The sequence below is a fragment of the Moschus berezovskii genome, chromosome 8 (assembly GCF_049115385.1).
Source record: "Moschus berezovskii isolate FMDL1 chromosome 8, NW_MosBer_1.0, whole genome shotgun sequence".
In the NCBI taxonomy this organism is placed as follows: Eukaryota; Metazoa; Chordata; class Mammalia; order Artiodactyla; family Moschidae; genus Moschus; species Moschus berezovskii.
The window spans coordinates 71627138-71633661 of record NC_142467.1 but is presented as its reverse complement, the minus strand read 5'-3'; the positions used below and the strand labels follow the sequence as shown (position 1 = coordinate 71633661).

The 6524-nt window shown below is 40.3% G+C and overlaps 1 pseudogene; it reads left to right on the top strand.

The window, feature by feature from the left end:
• Positions 1 to 4698: 4698 nt before the first annotated feature.
• Positions 4699 to 5646, top strand: LOC129558562 (putative olfactory receptor 2W6 pseudogene; annotated as a pseudogene).
• Positions 5647 to 6524: the final 878 nt, after the last annotated feature.

The following is a 6524-nucleotide window of genomic DNA, read 5'->3' as shown; positions in this document are numbered from 1 at the left end:
AGTAATGTCTCTGCTTTTTAATATGCTGTCTAGGTTTGTCATAGCTTTACTTCCAAGGATCAAGTTTAATTTCATAGCTTCAGTCACCATCTTCAGGGATTTTGAAGCCTAAGAAAAAAATAAAATAAAGCATTGTAATTAAATTATTTTTATTAATTATATGGGATACTGATATTCCCATCCCCTGTTTGTGTTTGTTGAGTCTGCAAGAGGCAAGACAAGGCAGCCTTGTCCCCTGGAAAGTCATATGAACAGTAAATGTGGACAGCAGAGGGGCGGAGACGCTAGTCACTTGAACTAGATTGGACTGGCTGAACACCAGCCTCAAGTTTGGCACTATCCATACAAGATGAAGACACATTGGGTGGAGTAGAAGAAAGAAGTGAATTTTATCTTGACTTCTCAATATGTCAGGAGACCTAAACACTTTCTATATTATCTATTCTCCCTTACCCCATTTTCCATGTTAGAAGGTGTGGATTCACCTTTATGGAGTTTCTTGGCTCCCCACAATTACATGGTTTTTATTTTGTGAGTCCAGGATCAAAATAAATTGATCTAGCTTAATTTTTATGTAAAACTCAGTAATCATTCTCTCTTCAGAAAATCTGACTTCCATACTTGGGAATTTCCCTTGATAGCTCCCTTGTGAGTTCTGCCTTCACGTGTGGGGACCTGAGCTGATCTCTAAAGTCTTAACACTGTAAACAAACTGATATCTATCTTCAGGTCCCCAGATTATTTCAAATTCCCAAGGAGATATGATATTGAAGTTGTTCTCCCATCCCCTTATTGTACACAAATGAAATAACATCATATGTATTAAAGCTCTTAGTGATGTGTGCTTCCCTTCATCCTGGGGAACGTCTGCCATCTCCTTAATCCTAGGGTGCCTGTTTATATAGGAGTAAGATAAAACATGCATATTTGAAATGTGGCACCATGCCACCTCATCCATTTAGCTAAGAGGAGATGCTATCTGTGGCCAGTCCTGATAACTTTTGCCCACAGTTAACTATTTCTTTTTCAAGCTTGATACTTAAAGTTTCATTTTAAGTCATGAATGGGGCATAAATTATTTTTGTGCTCAATCCCCCATCACTTTTTGTTGGAGTTTCCTTCCTTCAGAAGATCCAGAAACTAAAAGGGACCAGAATTAGCTGCCTTATCCCTGAGAAAACTCTTTGGAATCAAAGTAAGAAGGGTTGACAGACTGTTAGGTCTACTTTCTGAGAAGAACAGTGAAGATTTTGCTATGTGCTTTGCTGTAGCAATGAATCTTATTTCTGTACCTTTGATCATTTGAAGGATTTATGATTATCTTTGTGATGGTTCTAGTAGGGTTTTTATCTGTTAGGGTGACAGAGTAAGAAAGTTCTCAAAGCCAACTCATACTTTAATTTCATCTTGGAACACAGCAACTGCATCCAATTAAAAAACAACAGAATGCATCACATTTTAACAAAGTGGATCTAAGACAGGTAGATTAGGACAAATTACATTCTACTTGCTTCTTCATTCATAGCTGGGACAACCCAAGGGCATCCTGTCACCCTAAATTACACATATCAAATTATCCTTTTTAATCTCCTCTTAAAATAATAGCCAATTTGAGCAGAAAACCTCTGTTGCTCTTCTGTTTTGTCACAGTGGCAAATCAAGCATTGCAAACCTTCTCTGGTAATGTTAAGAATGATCACAAATTTCACCCCAGCAAGTATTCAGAATGTAATAGTTAGGTCTGTATGTGCAGATTCATGGGGGAGTAGTAATAAAAGATCATCTTTAAACAAGTGTAACTAGATTGGAATAGGGGAGGAAGCAGAGTAAATGAAACTTTGTGCTAATAAGTAGGATTATGGACTTAAGGTGGAGCTAATGGTAAAGAATGGACTTTCCAATGCAGGAAACATAAGAGATAGGTATGATACTTGGGTCAGGAAGATCTTTTGGAGGAAGGCATGGCAACCCACTCCATTATTCTTGCCTGAAGAATCCCATGGACAGAGGAACCTGGTGGGCTGCAATCCATAGGGCTGCAAAGAGTCAGCACTACTGGAGCAACTTCACACACATGTGGCTTTATGGTTCCTGCTATGATACAAAATTGCAAGTGTTGGCTATTCTTTTGACCCTTCTGTCATTGAGATTGTTAATCTCTGAAATGGAGATCCTAATGTTTGGCCTGCCTACATTACAGTTGTTGTGAGGATGGTGTGCAAGTGTAGGTGTAAAGGCTCTTCAAAACATGTAATGTATTGTAATTGTGAAAAGAGTGATGACTGTTTAGGATATGTTTACACCTGAAGCAGACAAAAATAGCTCCATAACTTGGTACTGTTAAATTCCATTCAGGTAGTCTTCCTTTATGAGTTGGTGGTACAAGTTTGGGTATAATCCTTAGTCAGAGAATCAAGTCCAGTGTATCTGTCCAGATTTTTAGGCCAAAGTTTTCAAAATTAGTACAAGTTTATAGTTTTAAGACCCTGATGCTGGGAAGGATTGAGGGAAGGAGGATAAGAAGGAAACAGAGGATGAGATGGTTGGTTGTCATCATCAACTCAATGGACATGAGTTTGAGCAAACTCTGGGAGATAGTGCGGGACAGGGGAGCCTGGCATGCTGCAGTCCATGGTGTTGCAAAGAGTCGGACACAACTGAGCAACTGAACAACAATGCTAATTAAACTACTACTGGTGTTTGAACAGCTTAATTCTTTTCAATTTCCATTTGCAACAGCTTTATTCACTGCAATTTCGTGATTCTGAACTAAGGATGAGTTTTTTTAAAAAAAAGTATGAAAAATCAAGTGCATTATACTTGAAATGCTTGTTAGGTGAAACAGGGTGAGTCTCTGGGTACTGGACAGAGGCCTGAACATCAGGCCATCTTGGAATGAGAGAATAACACATTCATAAACTGTCCTTTAGAATAGGTAAATTATAAATAGATGTGATGTTTACAATTTGGCCGAGGAGTCATGTCCTCAATGATATATATAGCTAAGCATTTTGTGTACATTGTAATTGCCACTCACAGGATCTGTTTATTGATTCTCTTAAACTCGAGTGAGAGCTGTGACAGGTCTGTGGGAAAAACAGTGCAAGCTGTCCTTCACAACCAATACCAGCAGAGTGTGTGTGTAGGAAAGTCTCCCTTTCAAATACTCAGTTGACCTGGTAAAGTCTTTGGTACTTGGCTGGTTATTTCTGATCATTCCCTGCACCTTTTAATCTCTTCATGGAGTTTTGCTGAGGTTCTTGTGCCTTTATGGAAATGGGAACTTACAGTCCTATGCCTGAACTGAATGGGAACTTACAGAATTTCCACCTGCAGCTTCAACTGGAAAGAGTTTGTAACTTTTTCACTACCAGGATCGACAATGGTGACAGCAACCCCATGGAGCAACTCACCATTCAGAAAGGTTTTGTACTCCAGTTCTTAGTGCTTCCTTCTTGTGTGTTGCAGTGATGCCACTTTCTATTACCACAGTTGATACAAGCTTGGGTGAACACTAGTGCTCTCCTATAAGGCAGAGCCCCAACAAATCCCTTGGTATTGACTGTAGAAACCATGAGAAGTTAAAAATGTTCATGGCATATACCCGATGTCACGAATCATGAAAACATGTGAGGTCTGGATGGAGATGTAGAAAGGATCTAGCTTCTCTCTTGCACAAAGAAAAGCCAAGATTCAGAGAAAGGAACCAGATATTAGGTTACACATTTGCAGGCTTGCCTTACATAGAGGCAGAATCCAATCTATCTCAACTCCTCCTTTAGAGTCAAAGGTATTGTGTTTAATCTCAATAAAATTCTATGCCATTAAAAAGTTGCCTGACATGTACATTCATGGATATCCTGAACATCATCCATGAATTTAGCCCTTTGGACCTTTCTATATACTACTTTCTCTCCTTGAAACATATTGCTCAACCTGCCACATGTAAAATTCTTACTTAGTATTTGAAAAACAGCCAAAAACAAGGACCTCTCAGGTACAACAGTTTTTTGCAATGTGTAGGTGTGCTCAGTCTTGTTTGACTCTTTGCAACTCTGGACTGCAGCCTGCCAGGTTCCTCTGTACATGGAATTTTCCAGGTAAGAATACTGGAGTGGTTTTCATTTCCTACTGCAAGGGTTGTTCCTGACCCAGGGATCAACCCTGTGTCTCTTGTGTCTCCTGCATTGGCAGGCCAATTCTTTACCACTGTGCCACCTGGGAAGCCCTTCTGACTCTTTGTGACCCCATGGACTGTAGCCTCCAAGGCTCCTCTGTCCATGGAATTTTCCAGGCAATAGTACTGGAGTGGGTTGCCATTTCCTTCTCCATCTTGTAATATACACACTTCTATAAGTTCTTTCCTGATCAGTTGGAAATATCTTGCAAAACACTCAGCTTTTAAGCAAGCTTTCTTTTAGAGAACTTCCACTTTTCTCCTTTATTTGTCATTATTTGCATATATTATTCACCAGGGAGAACAACTCCCAAGTCAATTCACAGTTTAATCTTCAGCAGCATTATGCACACTGCTTTGCATAAGAAAGATATCCATAGTGTATGCTAAAAAAGTAATGGAAGGGTCAATGACCTTCCAAAATTCACAGACCCCTAAGTGGAAATTGGAGCGTGTTGGGTAGTCTTCACCTGCTATCTTATCTAATTCTTTTCTCTGTGTCTTCATAACAACTGGTGAAGATTATGGGAAGGCACAATGACAGCTACCATCAGGCATTCATCTTGGTGGGCTTTTCTGACCGGCCTCAACTGGAAATAATTCTCTTTGCTTTTATCTTTATCTTCTACATCTTGACCCTAGTGGGCAACACAGCCATCATTCTCTTGTCTATTGTGGACTCCAGGCTCCACACACCCATGTACTTCTTTCTTGGGAACCTATCTTTCTTGGACCTCTGCTTTACAACGAGCATTGTTCCCCAGCTGCTGTGGAACCTTTGGGGTCCAGAGAAGACCATCACCTACCATGGCTGTGTGGCCCAACTCTATATCTATATGGTGTTGGGCTCAACTGAGTGTGTTCTCCTAGCTGTCATGTCCTATGACCGCTATGTGGCTGTCTGCCGGCCACTGCACTACACCGTGGTCATGCACCCACATCTCTGCCTGCAACTGGTGACTGTGGCCTGGTGCTGTGGCTTTCTAAACTCCTTTGTTATGTGTCCCCAGACCATGCACCTGTCCCGGTGTGGGCGTCGCGAGGTGGACCACTTTCTGTGTGAGATGCCTGCTCTTATTGCCATGTCTTGTGAAGACACAATGCTGGTGGAAGCCTTTGCCTTTGTCCTGGGGGTTGCTCTTCTCCTGGTGCCCCTTTCTCTTATCCTCATCTCCTATGGTATGATCACTGTTGCTGTGCTGAGGATCAAGTCAGCAGCAGGGCGCAAGAAGGCTTTCAACACCTGCTCATCTCACCTAACAGTGGTCATTCTCTTCTATGGAACCATCATTTACATGTACCTGCAGCCAGCCAACAGCTACTCCCAAGATCAGGGCAAGTTCCTCACACTCTTCTATACCATTGTCACTCCCAGTGTCAACCCCCTCATCTATACTTTAAGGAACAAAGATGTGAAAGGGGCAATGGGGAAACTCTTGGGGTGGGAGAAAGAGAATAAGGAAACCTAAGAGACATGTTGGAATAATACAGTTGTTGTTCTGCTGTCTTACATAACTTAACTGTGTGGAAAACTAATATTTAAAGAGTGAATGGAACATGGATAGGCACAATGGGCTTTTGAGTTTGACCACATGCTCTACTCTCTGGATGTGAAGTGCCTTTGTTCCGTTTAAAGGTGTCTACTTTAGAAGCTCTTTAGTGCATTTGCATTTTATCCATCTTTGGGCTTTATTTAGAACTGCAGGGGATATGTAGAATGAATTCAGATCACACAGTCTGCAGACGACGTCATGAGATGCCAAATAAAAATGAGACAACATGAATGGCTTCCTTTTGAAGCTCCTTTATTCATGATGACAGTGTTTCTTCAGAGAGGAAAAATCATAGCATCAAAAGTCAGCATCAGTAAAATCATAGGATGCTGTCCTAGACATATGTTAGTTCTCCACGAACTAAGGAGTGTTCTTTGATTTGCTTTTTGGAAAGAAAATAAGAGTTTTTTTTGTCATTTGTACCTTTTCCTTGACCTTATCTCATAGCCAAAGCATTTACAAGATAGTTGAGTAGATTTAGGCATTCAAGACTTTGTAGAGAATAAAGTGGAAAACATTAGAATGAAACACTTTGGTATCTTTAGCAGGCTACTTTAAACAGTTGCAACTACTTCTCTTTTGTATGGCAAAACCCACTAAAATATTGTAAAGTAATTAAAATTAAAAGAAATAAAATAAAAAAGCTGTTTTATATTCAGATTTATTATTACCACCTCAAAAAATTGTTTTGGTGGCCAAAGTTACTGGGGCTGGAAGTTACTAGTCTAGGCATTTCTGTTATTAAAAAGTTCTCTAAATGTTACTGATGACAGCCAAATTTGGAAATCATTGTT